This window comes from Paroedura picta, chromosome 12 (genome assembly GCF_049243985.1).
Source record: "Paroedura picta isolate Pp20150507F chromosome 12, Ppicta_v3.0, whole genome shotgun sequence".
NCBI classification, from domain to species: domain Eukaryota; kingdom Metazoa; phylum Chordata; class Lepidosauria; order Squamata; family Gekkonidae; genus Paroedura; species Paroedura picta.
In genome coordinates this window covers 48,449,740-48,466,142 of record NC_135380.1, presented here as the reverse complement: position 1 = coordinate 48,466,142, position 16,403 = coordinate 48,449,740, and the positions used below count along the sequence as shown (strand labels likewise).

General features: G+C 44.1%; 1 protein-coding gene across 5 annotated transcripts in view; it reads right to left on the bottom strand.

Moving 5' to 3' along the window:
- BRD3 (bromodomain containing 3) overlaps positions 1-16,403 on the bottom strand; it is a 184,685-nt gene that overhangs the window by 103,454 nt on the left and 64,828 nt on the right. The window lies entirely within an intron of this gene.

Here is a 16,403-nt window from a genome sequence, read left to right as displayed (position 1 = left end):
TGTAACTGCAAAAGAAAAAAATTAATAAGTTCCCCCCCCAAAAAAATGTTGCAATTGGAAAAATTAGAAAAATGATCTCTAACAAAAAGAATTTCTTTGGCTTAATTCTGGTCCCCTCCATAACTTTCTTTCTTTACTGAATCCAATATCAATAGTGGGCAGGCAAGGAGCCCCATAGGCTAGATCCTGTGGCATTTTTCACAGGAGACAGACTTAGGCAGTGTCCCCATTACTGCTGCAGCTGCCAATACTGTGTAGCTGCAACAAGGGCTCCACATGCCAGGTTTTCCTAAAGTATTCCAGCCCTAGTTCCTTGGCAACACCTGTCCCCTCCCACCCAATGTCACCATAGCTTTTTCAGGATTTCTTCAAATTGGTGGCTGAATATCATCACGACAGGATAATAATCATCAGTATAACATGTTTTTTTGAACTCCCAACTATCTTTTAAAAAAGAAAATCTCTAACCCAATTTGTTGCAGATATACTTTCCCCTTTATATCTTTGCAACAAACATGGATAGAGAGTTATTACTTTTTAAAAAACAAAAGCTGAGAACTGAAAGAACCATAGATTTGTTATACTGTTATAACAAAAAAGCTTTAAGTGGTAGAAAGCAGGGGAAGTGGTGGCTGTGTGATTGGGACAAGGACAACCTGAACTTTCCTATCCACACAGCAGCCAACCAGGCTTTGCTGTGATCTTCCCCAAATCTCACAGCAAATCAGATTTGGGAATAAATCGATAAAAGTTGGTAAATCCCAGAAGGGCTTGAGTGCAGGGTGAAAGTACAAAATAAACCCATTTCCCAACAGAAGGGCAACTAACCTATGTAGAAACAGTCTGCTACATATTCTGAGAATTTCTCTTGTAGAAAATGAATGTACTTTCATCATTTAATTCCTTTAAGTTAAAGTCAAGACACCGATGCTAGCAGGGTTCCACAGGTCACCACTGGCAACCATGAAATTCTTCCGGAAGCTACCTGCTAAGTCCCAGCATAATAAAAGGTACCACATACACACAAATCCTTTCTATATCTCTTCAGGTAGGAGAAAGAGGCATTTTCTCCTCCTCTGTACACCCATAATTAAACTTTGTTGGTCTGAAAGGTGCCACTGGACTCAAACCTTATGCTGCAGCTGCCCACCTGAGACTTCTTCCCCTACCTTTATTGTCACATCAGAGAGTACTCACTGAACCTTTCTCTTTCTTAACCAGAGGTTTCTTGACAGCCCTGGAAAGGTTTCTGAATACGTGAGAGTTAATTCTTAATTTTAATATTTATTTTTTAAATTTGTTAAACATTTATCGGGTGATATGAACCATATATGATCATGTTGATGCACCCTCTCCTCCCAGTGATGGGCCTGGAGGGGTTGGGCATGTCCACAGCTCTGCTTCCCAACCATATTCTGCACCATTGCACCACTTCTGTGGTTTCTCAAGGCCTCAAGAATGTTTCAGGGGTTTCTCAATATTAAAAAACTTGAGAAAGGTTGATCTAGATAAATGACTGGTTTGTAAACACTGATGCGATAATAAAACAGATGCATCTAAAATATTGGAAATGTGTTCATTATCTTTCTAAAGCAAAATCAGAAGGCCATATTTAAATCTTAATCGCTATTAAAGGGAACTAAAGCTAATATTTGTGTTTTAATTAGAAGATAAAAGAAAAATCTTATGCAATCAGCTGTAATCAATAGATGAGCCTGCTACCAATCTAACCCACTGGGTTACTGGGTCCCAGTAAGAGTTGAGCTGAGGCTCTTTTACAGTTCCATCATTCTCTAATGTTATTGCTATCATGTTAAGGTTATTGTTGTTATAATGTTATTGCTGTTATCACATGTTGTTACCATATGTCATCCTGTTTCCTGAAAACCGCCCTGAGCCTCCAGGGAGGGCGATATATAAATATATAAATATATATAGATATAAATACAAATACATATTTCACTTCTAAATGAAAACATGCATGATAGGCAAGAAAACATGTGATGTAATGAAAATCCTACTACAGGTGGGCTACAAGGGCCCAATGGGGGGAGTCAGCCATTGGGTCCTTGATGACAGCATCTCACTACTCCCAGGCTCCCTCCCCCCGCCTTCGACCTAGGCAGCATTATTGAGACCTGGAGAGGTCATGGCAGGGCAGCTCAGGGTGGGGCAAGCACTGGTAAGGGCTCTCTCCCAGCTCCCGTACATTGGCTAGTTTACCTTTCGCAGTCTTCACCCACCCAATACACAGGACATTTCAATTTCCTAGATACTTGTCTTCCACAGCACCACCTCTTGCTACTGTCTTCTCACAAGGACACCTCAGTTTCACAGCCGGAGGACGTCTCAAAGAAAAACCCATGGGCCTCCGCAGAGAGAGGTGGCCTGCAGCTCAGCTGGCAGGCTCAGGGAAGGCTCAGAGGCTGGATAGGCACAGAGGCAACTCACAAGGCAAATGTCAGGTTTAGAGAAAAGATGGCCCAGGGCATGAGGTGGAGAAGGTGGGGGATCAGGGCTCCTAGCTTGGTGACGTGATTGAGAGCCAGTTTGGTGTAGTGGTTAGGAGTGCGGACTTCTAATCTGGCATGCCAGGTTCAATTCTGCGCTCCCCCACATGCAACCATCTGGGTGACCTTGGACTCGCCACGGCACTGATAAAACTGTTCGGACTGAGCAGTGATATCAGCGCTCTCTCAGCCTCACCCACCCCACAGGGTGTCTGTTGTGGGGAGAGGAATGGGAAGGCGACTGTAAGGCGCTTTGAGACTCCTTTGGGTAGGGAAAAGCGGCATATAAGAACCAACTCTTCTTCTTCTTCTTCTAAGATCGGTGGCCTCTAATCTGGAGAGCCAGATTTTATTCCCCATATTTGTGATGGAGCCATCCACAGTTCTCTCAGGGTTCTCCCAGCCCCACCTACCTCATAGGTTGTCTGTTGTGGGGAGAAGAAGGGAAGGCAATTATAAGCCACTTTGAGACTCCTTTGGGTAGTAAAGGATCCTTTGTTCTTATGTAAACCGCCCTGAGCCCCCGGGGAGGGCAGTATATAAATAAATAAATAAATAAATAAATAAATAAATAAATAAATAAATAAATAAATAAATAAATAAATAAATAAATAAATAAATAAATAAATAAAAAGTGGAGTACAAAACAACTCACTCTTCTACTCTTTAATTAGTAACTTGTGGACCTTCCTGTCACAAGATGCTCGCTATCAAAAGTACAGCTATTAGCCTGGACTTTTGAAGCAGCTGCTTAACCGACAGTGGAGGTTATTAATTAAAAAAACATTATGTTTCTAAACTACTAATAGCTGACACCTCTTCCCGCCAAATCAACACTAGAAGGGCACCGAAAATGCTTACTTTGGGAGACAAGAGGAAGTACTGCACACTCAAGAGCTCTCCCTCTCCCACTTTTCCTGTATGAGTCATCGATCTGGGCTTTCTCCTCTGAGAACAGGTAACATTCTTGAGCCACTGAAAACAATTCACAGTGCAGTCCAGAACATTAATGGGCTAAGGACTGCACTGTCAGCCATGCCCTGTACATGACAGAACTTTTGAGCTCCACTAAACAAGTGGGCCAAGGACATAATAAGCAGCCATACAGAGTAGGGGGGAGTAGCTGGAACTCACAGGAGTTTGCTGATGTTAGGTGGGACATGCGAACAGCACTCTCACAGCACAGCTTCGCAACTAATGTCTTAAAAGAGAGAGACTAACAGAAACTGAGTTGTAAACACATGATCAAGTTCTATGAGGTGGTAAGGAAGCATGCTTCAGGGGTCCCCAACAGGGTTTTTGTGATGTGCCCATGAAACTGTGACATTAAAAAGAAGGCAGCAAATTTAAAAATATGTTATTCCGCAGCTCCTGTTAATTTTATTTTTCTAGCCAACCAAATTTGCATGTTTAAGATATTTTCAAAAGGCCAGAGGACAGGCATCCAAATCAAGTTTCTAAGATAACTCCAAGGGCTTTCTCACAGAATATTTTATGGCAGGGGTGGCCAAACTATGGCTCTTCAGGTATCCATTGACTACAATCCTATAAACCCCTGCCAGCATGAGAATTATAATCCATGGACATCTGGAAAGCCACAGTTTGGCCATCCCTGCTTTCCAGTAATCACGGCAAAGTAAAGAAAACAATTAAAATGAAGCCCGTATTAATAAACCAATAGTCCGAAACCAGCAGTTGCAGAATTAGTTAAGTACAATTCTATCAGAGAACAAATGTAAAATGTAGCCTCTTCAGACAGCCAATGAAGCTGCATAAAATCCCAGAATCCTTTGCAATCACTCTGCCATCGAAGCTTGCTGGTTGACCTTGGGCCAGTAATGCACTCACAGCCCTGTAACTTAGCTTTCTTTGGACAGGGACCGGCTCCGGAGTGAGGGGAGAGCCGACGGCCCAGGCGCCGCACAGCAGCTGCGAGCCAACGCACACACGCAGTTGCCATGCATGCGTGTTTTCGCCACCAGGGGGCGCTAACGCACATGTGCAGCAACTGCGCATGTACGTTTTTGCCACCAGGGGGCGCAAACGCGCATGCGCGGCAACTGCGCGTGCGCGTTTGCATTGCCGGCATGCCAGGCCTGCCTCTTCCCCGAGCTTCTCGCTGTGGGAGGGGGGAGGCAGGCACGGCTGCCTGGTACCGTGGCCTTCGCGGACCGGGCCGCGGACCAGGGGTTGATGACCCCTGCTGTAACTTGAAGGGCTGCTGGAAGGATAAAATGGGGACTGTGAGTGTACTGTGAGCTACTTTGGGCTCCCATTGGGGAGAAAAGTGAAATACAAATAAAATATACAAATAATAAATAACAAACACTGTAAAGAAGACACTCACAGATGATCCAGTACAGCCAAATGGGAGGGCAAAACATTTCATTTGCAAGTGCATTTAATTGCCATCTCACATGCCTACTGTGGATGGGCCCTGAAAAAAGGATTCCACTCAATGTCAGATTTTGTCTCTGTGTTAGCCTAGCCACACAACCCAGCTTGTGACATGTCCGAACAAAACACTGGAACTTACCTGCAGGTTTCTTCTGTCCATTGGGGAAAGGCCATCCAAACTGGTTAGGTCATGCCTCCTCTACTCCAGGCAGGGCTATGCAAATTTAGGTAGACTTTATTGTCTTAGCCTTTGAGCAAAGTTATCCCTCAAGACTTAGTAGACAAACTGGTGCATGTCCAGAGGAGGGCAACAAAGATGGTGAGGGGTTTGGAGATCAAGACGTATGAAAAAAGGTTGGGGGAGTTTGGTCTGTTTAGCCTGGACAGGAGACGACTGAGAGAGGATCCGATAGCCACCCTCAAGTATTTAAAAGGTTGCCATATAGAGGATGGAGCAGAGTTGTTCTCTCTTGCCATATAGAGTGACGGACCAGATCTAATGGGATTAAATTAATTCAAAAGAAATTCCGTCTAAACATCTAGAAGTTCCTAACACGGCGGTTTCTCAGCGGAACAGGCTTCCTCGGGAGGTGATGAGTTCTCCATCTTTGGACATTTTAAAATAGAGGCTGGATAGCCAGCTGATGGAGAGGCTGATTCTGTGAAGATTCAAGGGGGTGGCAAGTTACAGTGGATGAGCGATAGGGTTGTGAGTGTCCTGCACAGTGCACGGGGTTGGACTAGATGACCCAGGAGGTACCTTCCAACTCTATGATTCTATATGATTAGTATAGCCCAATTCCAAAACAGATTTTGCACGTGACTAGATTTGTTTTTGTTAGTTATGCAGTGGGATGTGGATGACTTAACCCCACTGAAGAAAACTTCAGGTTACATTCCAGTATTTATTCCTCCTTCAGTAGGGGACGTCATCCAAACTGGTTATATGCTTTATTTATTTAAGGTAAAGGTATCCCCTATGCAAGCACTGGGTCATGTCTGACCCTTGGGGTGACGCCCTCTAGTGTTTTCATGGCAGACTCAATACGGGGTTGGTTTGCCAGTGCCTTCCCTTAAACTTAATCTGGAATTCAACTGGGAGCCAGCCGACTTGTTGGGAGTATCAGCTGGATGTGGAATCTCCATGATGTTTTGGTGAGGATCCTGGCCACAGCATTCTGCACCAGTTGTAGTTTCTGGATCAAGGATAAAGTTAGGTCTGCGTACAGCGAGTTGCAGAAGTCTAGTCCAGAGGTGACCATCACATGGATCACTGTGGCTAGGTGCTCTGGGTCCAGGTAGGGCACTAGTAGCTCAGCTTGCAGAGACGGTAAAATGCCAGCTGTGCTACCTTTGTGACCTGGGCTTCCACTGTAAGAGAAGCATCCAGGATCATGCCCAGGTTCCTGGCGGAGTGCATTGCTGAAAGCTGCACACCGTCCAGGGTGGGCAGACACGCTTCCTCCCATGGTCCCTTCTTACCCAACCACAGGACCTTCATCTTTGCAGGGTTAAGCTTCAGATGACTCTGCCTGATCCATTTTGTCACTGCTTCCAGACATCTGTCTAAGGGTTCTGGGGGAGAGTCAGGGCTGTCATCCATCAGGAAGAAGAGATGGGTGTCATCCGCATATTGGTAGCAACCCAGCCCAAACCTCCACACCAGCTGAACCAGAGGGCGCATAAAGATGTTGAATAAGATAGGAGAGAGGACAGCTCCTTGAGGGACTCCACATGTGAGCTGATGCCGGTTAGATACTCTCTCTCCTATCGCTACCCTCTGTTCGCGACCCTGGAGGAAGGAAATCAGCCATTTAAGGGCTGTTCCCTGTATCCCGGCATTAGCTAGGCGGTGAGCTAGGAGCTCATGATCGACTGTGTCAAATGCTGCTGACAGGTCTTATAATATGAGCAGCGCTGACCCGCCTCGGTCTAGCTGGCGTCGGAGATCGTCCTTCAGGGCAACTAGCGCTATATCTACCCCATGTCCAGGCCAGAAGCCTGACTGAAATGGGCCAAGGGATGAAGTTTCTTCCAGGAATCTTGATATTTGGTCCGCAGCATATTTAAGCATATATATCTGGGTGAGAGCCTCATTTTTATTTCTATTCTGTTCCACTACTATAGCATCTAACACAGGTAAAAAAAGATGGACCAGGCTGCAGAACTGGCAGAGCGGATCAAAATATCCTTTGGAGTTCCCAGACTTTGTACTTCACATGCTTTCCAATACCTGGCTTGAGACCTTGTAACCTAAAGGCTGTGAGACAGAGACAGAAAATCCCTTGCCTAATCTGTGCTGTCCTACCTAATTAGACGTACAGAGTCATGCTTTCATCTAGTTTGTTCCAGACTTGCTCTTTGGGATAACATAGTGTAGAGGCAAAGGAACAGTATTGCCAACTCTTGGTTAACATAAAGGGTAGATAACCTTTGGCACAATGGAAGGATCCCACCCAGGTACTATGAGATATTATGAAAACTGATAATTCCTTCCTGGCCAATAAAGCCCCTAATGCAGAAGTTCTTCTCATGGAAATCACCTCCACAGGAAAAAAATACATCTTTGAAGAAGGAAACTTAAGATGTTGACAGAAAGACCACATGGAAGTTTCCTAAAGGCCTGTAACATTTTAGAAATTTTCTCAGTAGGCAACCTATACCTAATGGGAAGTGCCAACTGTATTGTTACTTTGAAGAAAACCTATGGGAAGAAAAAGGTTATCTTTGCAGCTCCACACAGGGCCCAGCACTGCAACCTGCCTGTTAAGGTATCCAGTAAGACCTTATTCCAACCTTTGTGTAGAAAGGGAAAGATATTTTTGTAAGTATGTTCCAGTAAATCCAGCTTTTTGGTATGGGGCCACTCTTGAATATCTGCCATGTACTATTATACAGATGATTAGGAGTAGATCTTCTAGACTGCACCAAGATATCCACTACTTAACTTGGAAGGACCAGTCCTTCTAAATCTGCCAATTCAATCTCTTAACTGTTACCGGGAGTTAAACAGGGTCTGGATTGGGAAATGATTCCTGTACAAAGTGAACACTTTTGCCTGGCAATTAAAAATACTGACATCTTCATTATTTCTGAGACCCAAAAATTTCTGTGCCAAAAGGAAATGTTGCAAATTGCCTCCAATCCCTTGATTCTGTGATCAGGCATCAGCTGATCAGCGTAGTTGGATGAAAGGCATACAGCAGATCACTGGATCAAAGGCAAGCGCATGGATCCTTGCTCTCTGCCCTGGAACTGTAGAACCATGCAGAAATCTGACAACTCGATTGTTGTTTAAAATAGCAAAAAAAAAATCCCAGGTAGGGATCCTGAAAACAAAGATATCTTGGCAGATCTTTTTGTTTGGACTCCATTCTAAAGCCTTTCTACTCAACCAACTGACTTGGAGGTCTACCAGCACATACTAGATCAATAGATTCTGGAAAGCAATCATAAATCATACTAGTTCAATAGGTTCTAGGGAAATAAGAGCAGAAAGACTGACTGCCCCAAGTTCCACCCAGCCCTCGCCACCCGTCCACTGCGCCATGGCTGCAGATGCCTTCCTCGCCTCCTTCTGGCCGCCACTGCTGTGCCCCAGGTTAGTTACGCCGCGTTACACTCTCCGACACCTACTGTGCCACCAGCACCCCCCGTGCCTCTCTTCCGCCTGACTCCCCGCCCACACAGACCCCTTTCGCCATCGCCGTGCCCTTGCCTGAGCCCTCCTAGCGCCCATTTTATTACTCTTTAAAATGGGCTTATACTCTAGTAGAATAATAGAGTCGGAAGGGACATCATGGGTCATCTAGTCCAACCCCCTGCACTATGCAGGACATCCCAATCACTCATCTACTGTACCTGCCACCCCTTTGTACCATCACAGAATCAACCTCTCTGTCAGATGGCTATCTAGCCTCTGTTTAAAAATTTCCAAAGATGGAGAGAACCCACCACATCCCGAGGAAGCCTGTTCCACTGAGATACCGCTGTCAGGAACTTCTTCCAGATGTTTAGATGGAATTTCTTTAGAATTAATTTCATCCCATTCGTTCTGGTCTGTCCCTCCGGGGCAAGAGAACAATTCTGCTCCATCCTCCATATGCCACCCTTTTAAATACTTGAAGATGGTTATCAGATCCCTTCTCAGTCGGCTCCTCTCTAGGCTAAACAGACAAAGCTCCCCCAGCCTTTCTTCATATGTCTTGGTCTCCAAACTCCTCACTTTTTTGCCCTCCTCTGGACACGTTCCAGTTTGTCAACATCTCTTTTCAATTGGGGTGCCCAAAACTGAACATATTAATCCAAGTGAGGTTGAACCAGAGCAGAGTAAAGCGGTACCATCACCTCCCGTGATCTGGACACGATACTCCGTTTGATACAGCCCCAAATCCCATTTGCCTCTTTAGCCACTGAATCACACTGCTGACTCATGTTCAATGTATGGTTTACTAAGACTTCTAGATCCTTTTCGCACATGCTACTGCCAAGACAAGTCTCCCCCATCTTATATTGGTGTATTTGGTTTTTCCTATCTAAATGCAGAACTTTATATTTGTCCCTATTGAACTTCATTTTCTTCAGTTTAGACCACTTCTCGAGCTTATCACGATCATCCAGTATTCTGTTGCTGTCTTCAGTTGTGCTTGCTACCCCTCCCAGTTTAGTATCATCTGCAAATTTAATAAGTATCCCCTCTCATCCCTCATCCAAATAATTTATAAATAGGTTGAACAACGCAGGCCCCAGGACAGATCCTTGGGGAACTCCACTTGTCACTCTTTTCCAAGAAGATGCTGAACCATTAGCAAGTACCCTCTGGGTACGTTTTGTCAACCAGTTATTGATCCACCTGACAGAATTAGGATCCATACCGCATTTTACCAACTTGTGAACAAGAATATCATGTGGAACAGAGGATTTGAGAAAGGATTATCATTGGCTGTATCTGGTTGTGACACAGATGTAACAGAACTGATTTTTGCTATACATTTCCTGTCATGTAAGATCATAGTCTGATGTAGGGTGCTTGCACTCGAAAGCTCACGCCTTGAATAAATCTTTGTTGGTCTTAAAGGTGCTACTGGACTCTGATTTTATTGTGCTACTTCAGGCCAACACTGCTACTCTTTTGAATCTATCATGTGGAACACTTCTCTTAAACTGGATTTTAGTAAAGCTTTTGATAAGGTTCCCCATGATGTTCTGATAGATAAATTGAAGGACTGTGATCTGGATTTTTAGATAGTTAGGTGGATAGGGAATTGGTTAGAGAACCGCACTCAAAGAGTTGTCAATGGTGTTTCATCAGAGCAGAGGGAGGTGAGTAGCGGGGTACCTCAGGGCTCAGCCTGGTACTTTTTAACATATTTATTAATGATTTAGATGAGGGAGTGGAAGGACTACACATCAAGTTTGCAGATGACACCAAATTGGGAGGACTGGCAAATACTCCGGAAGATAGAGACAGAGTTCAACGAGATCTGAACACAATAGAAAAATGGGCAAATGAGAACAAGATGCAATTTAATAAAGAAAAGTGTAAAGTTCTGCATCTGGGTCAGAAAAATGAAAAGCATGCATACTAGATGGGGGATACGCTTCTAGCTAACACTGTGTGTGAATGAGACCTTGGGGTACTGGTGGATTGTAAACTAAACATGAGCAGGCAGTGTGATGCAGTGGTAAAAAAGGCAAATGCCATTTTGGGCTGTATCAACAGGGGCATCACATCAAAATCACAAGATGTCATAGCCCCATTGTATACAGCACTGGTCAGACCACACCTGGAGTACTGTGTTCAGTTCTGGAGGCCTCACTTCAAGAAGGACATAGATCTGGGGAGGAAGCTCAAGCAAATGGGGGCACAAGTGGTATTCTCTTCAATCTTGCCTGTCAAGGGAAGAGGAATGCGTCGGGAGAGGAAGATAATGGAGGTGAATCACTGGCTGCGTAGTTGGTGCCGGCAGGAGAGATTTGGTTTCTGGAACCATGGGATAGGCTTTCTTGAGGAAACCTACTAGCACCTGATGGACTGCACTTATCGAAACTGGGGAAGAATGTGTTTGGCAGGAACCTGGGGAGATTCATCAGGAGAGCTTTAAACTAAAGCCACTAGGGGAAGGAGACGATCAACATAGGGAGTGTATGGAAGGAAAACTATCGGAGGCAGCCCAACCGGCAAGGCCAGCTCATAGGAAACCAAAAGTAAAAGGATTCAGATGTCTTTATACTAACGCCCGAAGCATGGGCAATAAAAAGAAAGAGCTGGAACTTCTCATGCTGATGGAAAGGTATGATCTAGTAGGCATCACAGAAACTTGGTGGAATGATTCTCATGACTGGAATGTAATGGTGGATGGATATGAACTGTTCAGAAAAAACAGAATAGATCGAAGAGGTGGAGGAGTGGCACTGTATGTGAGGAAAGGGCTTACCTGTCAGGAAATTCTAGTGGAGGAGAGCATATCTACAGTGGAAAGCATCTGGGTGAAAATAAGCGAGGAGAAAACAAACAGTGTGGTGGTTGGTGTCTGCTACCGACCGCCTGACCAACGAGAGGATGTGGATGCGGCACTTTGTGAGCAGCTTGAGAAAATATCCAAGCGGCAGGACCTTGTCATCATGGGTGACTTCAATTTCCCAGATGTGTGCTGGGAAACAAACTCTGCAAAGCGTCCTCAGTCATGCAACTTTCTGACCTGCCTGGCTGACAATTTCATTTATCAAATGGTAGATGAACCCACAAGAGGTTCAGCCATACTGGACTTAATACTGACCAACAGGCAAGAGTTGGTGGATGAGGTGAAGGAGGTGGGGACCCTAGGGGGAAGTGACCATGTCCTCATAGAATTCCTTTGAGATGGGGAGCCAAGGAAGCTTGTAGCTAGACGCGGATGTTGGATTTTTGTAGGGCAAACTTTAATAAACTCAGAGACATGATGAGTGTCATACCATGGACGAGAATGCTGGAAGGGAAGGGAGCATGTGAAGGGTGGGCGCTACTCAAACAGGAGCTATTGCATGCTCAATCAATGACTATCCCAGAAAGACGAAAACACTGCAGGAGCTCTAAGAAGCCTATTTGGATGAACAGAGAACTTCAAGAGGAACTAAGAAAGAAAAGGAAAATGTTCAGGAAATGGAGGGAAGGATAGAGCTCTAAAGAAGAGTACCTACAGGTTACTAGGCACTGTAGATCAATCATCAGAAAGGCCAAAGCTGAGAGTGAGCTAAGATTGGCCAGGGAAGCCCATTGTAACAAGAAAAGATTTTTCAGTTATGTGAAGAGCAAACGTAAAGTAAAGGAGGCAATAGGCTCACTGTTGGGTGCGGATGGACAAACTCTAACGGAAGATGCAGAGAAAGCAGAAAGGCTTAGTGCCTATTTTACATCTGTTTTTTCCCACAGGTCAAAGTGTTTAGGCACATCTAGAGATGGCCATAGCCAAAGGACAGTGTCTGGGTGGCAGGTTAACATGGATAGAGAGGTTGTCGAGAGGCATTTAGCTGCACTGGATGAGTTCAAATCCCCTGGTCCGGATGAAATGCACCCGAGAGTACTCAAAGAACTTTCCAGAGAACTTGCACAGCCCTTGTCCATCATCTTCGGAACCTCTTTAAGGACTGGAGATGTCCCGGAGGACTGGAAGAGAGCAAATGTTATTCCGATCTTCAAAAAAGGGAGGAAAGATGACCCGGGAAACTACAGACCAGTGAGTCTGACCTCTGTTGTGGGGAAGATAATGGAGCAGATATTAAAGGGAGCGATCTGCAAACATCTGGAGGACAATTTGGTGATCCAAGGAAGTCAGCATGGATTTGTCTCCAACAGGTCCTGCCAGACCAACCTGGTTTCCTTTTTTGACCAAGTAACAGGTTTGCTGGATCGGGGAAATTCGGTTGATGTCATTTACTTGGATTTTAGTAAAGCTTTTGACAAGGTTCCCCATGATGTTCTGATGGATAAATTGAAGGACTGCAATCTGGATTTTCAGATAGCCAGGTGGATAGGGAATTGGTTAGAGAACCGCACTCAAAGAGTTGTTGTCAATGGTGTTTCATCAGACTGGAGAGAGGTGAGTAGCGGGGTACCTCAGGGCTCGGTGCTTGGCCCGGTGCTTTTTAACATATTTATTAATGATCTAGATGAGGGGGTGGAGGGATTACTCATCAAGTTTGCAGATGACACCAAATTGGGAGGACTGGCAAATACTCCGGAAGATAGAGACAGAGTTCAACGAGATCTGAACACAATGGAAAAATGGGCAAATGAGAACAAGATGCAATTTAATAAAGATAAGTGTAAAGTTCTGCATCTAGGTCAGAAAAATGAAAAGTATGCCTACTGGATAGGGGATACGCTTCTAGGTAACACTGTGTGTGAACGAGACCTTGGGGTACTTGTGGATTGTAAACTAAACATGAGCAGGCAGTGTGATGCAGCGGTAAAAAAGGCAAATGCCATTTTGGGCTGTATCAACAGAGGCATCACATCAAAATCACAAGATGTCATAGTCCCATTGTATATGGCACTGGTCAGACCACACTTGGAGTACTGTGTGCAGTTCTGGAGGCCTCACTTCAAGAAGGACGTAGATAAAATTGAAAGGGTACAGAGGAGAGCGACGAAGATGATCTGGGGCCAAGGGACCAAGCCCTATGAAGATAGGTTGAGGGACTTGGGAATGTTCAGCTTGGAGAAAAGGAGGTTGAGAGGGGACATGATAGCCCTCTTTAAGTATTTGAAAGGTTGTCACTTGGAGGAGGGCAGGATGCTGTTTCTGTTGGCTGCAGAGGAGAGGACACGCAGTAATGGGTTTAAACTTCAAGTACAATGATATAGGCTAGATATCAGGAAAAAATTTTTCACAGTCAGAGTAGTTCAGCAGTGGAATAGGCTGCCTAAGGAGGTGGTGAGCTCCCCCTCACTGGCAGTCTTCAAGCAAAGGTTGGATACACACTTTTCTTGGATGCTTTAGGATGCTTAGGGCTAATCCTGCGTTGAGCAGGGGGTTGGACTAGATGGCCTGTATGGCCCCTTCCAACTCTATGATTCTATGATTCTAAAATTCAAAGGGTATGGAGGAGAGGGACGAAGATGATCTGGGGCCAAGGGATCAAGCCCTATGAAGATAAGTTGAGGGACTTGGGAATGTTCAGCCTGGAGAAAAGGAGGTTGAGAGGGGACATGATAGCCCTCTTTAAGTATTTGAAAGGTTGTCACTTGGAGGAGGGCAGGATGCTATTTCCCCTGGCAGCAGAGAGGACACGCAGTAATGGGTTTAAACTTCAAGTGCAACGATATAGGCTAGATATCAGGAAAAACATTTTCACAGTCAGAGTAGTTCAGCAGTGGAATAGGCTGCCTAAGGAGGTGGTGAGCTCCCCTTCACAGGCAGTCTTCAAGCAAAGGTTGGATACACACTTTTCTTGGATGCTTTAGGATGCTTAGGGCTGATCCTGCGTTGAGCAGGGGGTTGGACTATATGGCCTGTATGGACCCTTCCGACTGTATGATTCTATGATTCTATATTTATTTATTATTTAAACATTTTTGGCATATTTGGTGGCATAAAGCATAATAACATACATTCGGCGAGCACTGGACATTTGTGTTTCATGATGTTCTGCATCTTGGTGTGGACTTGGATCCAGAATTTTTGAACGACTTCACAGGTCCACCACATGTGATAATAGGATCCAATGGCTTTTCTGCATCTCCAACATTTGCCGTCTGTTTTTTGGGAGATTTTGCTTATATTTTTTGGGGTGATGTACCACCTATAGAACATTTTATACCAGCTCTCTCTTAGGTATTGGGATTTGGTTAACTTTAGATTCTTAGACCATAATTGTTCCCATTCCTCATATTGGATTGTGTGCCCAAAGTTTTGCATCCATTTGATCATGCAGTTCTTCACCTGTTCGTCTTCTGTATCCATCTTCAATAGGCACTTATATATCCAGCTTAGAAGATGTGGCTTATTTATTTTTATTTGAGTTTCATATTCAGTGCAAGAACGTAGGTCTTTATTTTGTTGGGTTAAGCCCGCCTTCATTCTTGAAACTAGCTGTCTATGCATTAGCCAATCTAGGTTTTTATTTTCTTTGCCTAGCTGGGCATATTCCTTAAGATCCCCCTCCAGAGTGAGCAGATCTTGATATCTCAATATTCCTATTTTATTGATTTGTGTCTGATCCATATATGCTTCTACTGGAGATTTGAATGGGGATGTTCCTGGGCTGATTCTTTCCTGATATTTTCTCCAAATTTTGATCAGGGGGCCTCTCACAGGATGTAGATCTTTCACTACTTTTTCCCTTCCCTGAGGCCAAAGCATATTGTGTAAGCCTTGGTTGAGCCCAGTTTTTTCAATCTCTACATCTCTTTTTGCTGGATTACTGATCCAATCTGCCACCCAGGTGAGAGCGGCTGCGTGATAGTACAATTTCAGGTTCGGAACTCCCATTTCCCCTCGTCTTCTCGTCATGTAAGATCTTAAATGCAATCCTCGGTCTTTTATGATTCCATATAAATGTGTTCATTTCTCTTTGCCAGTTTTCTAATGTTTGTTCTTTAATATCTAGAGGGAGTGTTTGGAATAAGAAGTTCATTTTTGGGAGGACTGTCATTTTTAATGCTGCCAACCTGGCCGACCATGAAAGTCTCTGAGTATTCCACCTGTCCAGATTGATCTTTATCGGAGACCAAACCTTATTGTAGTTGTTTTACATTAATTTATCAAGGTTTTCGTCTAAATAGATGCCTAAGTATTTAATCTTGTCAGGGTTCACCACACAGCCTGTAAATGATTCCAGTTGTTTTATTTTTTGGTCTTTGTTTGTTTGGAGGAAGATTTTCATTTTGGTTCTATTAATTTTGTATCCTGATATTTGTCCAAATTCTGATATACATTCCATGAATTTGGGGATGGACTTGTCTGGTACTTCCACTGATAGAACAACGTCATCTGCATAACTTCTTATTTTATACTCTTGATTTTCTGTTCTTATGCCTATTATTCCTGAATCTCTTCTTATTTTGCTGGCTAATACTTCTAGCGTTATATTGAATAGAAATGGAGACAATAGGCAGCCTTGTCTGGTGCCTTCGTTTATTTGGACTAGTTCTTCTGTTGCCATCCCATTCACTAAGACTCTTGCTTTCTGCTTAGAATATATGGAATGTATCCATTGTACGAAGTTATTGCCGCAGTCCATCCGCTGAAGAGTGGCATACAGGAAATCCCACTGAACATTATCAAAGGCCTTTTCTGCATCCAGAAAGAGGAAGGCCACTTCTTTATTTCTGGAATTAGCTAATTTCATGGCATTTAATATGAAACGGACGTTATCTCTCATGTGTCTTCTCGGCATAAAACCGGTTTGGTCTACATTGATCACGTCTGATATGCACTTTCTGAGCCTTTCTACTAGTATCTTGGTAAATATTTTGTAGTCAACATTTAATAATGTGATTGGTCTGTATGACTG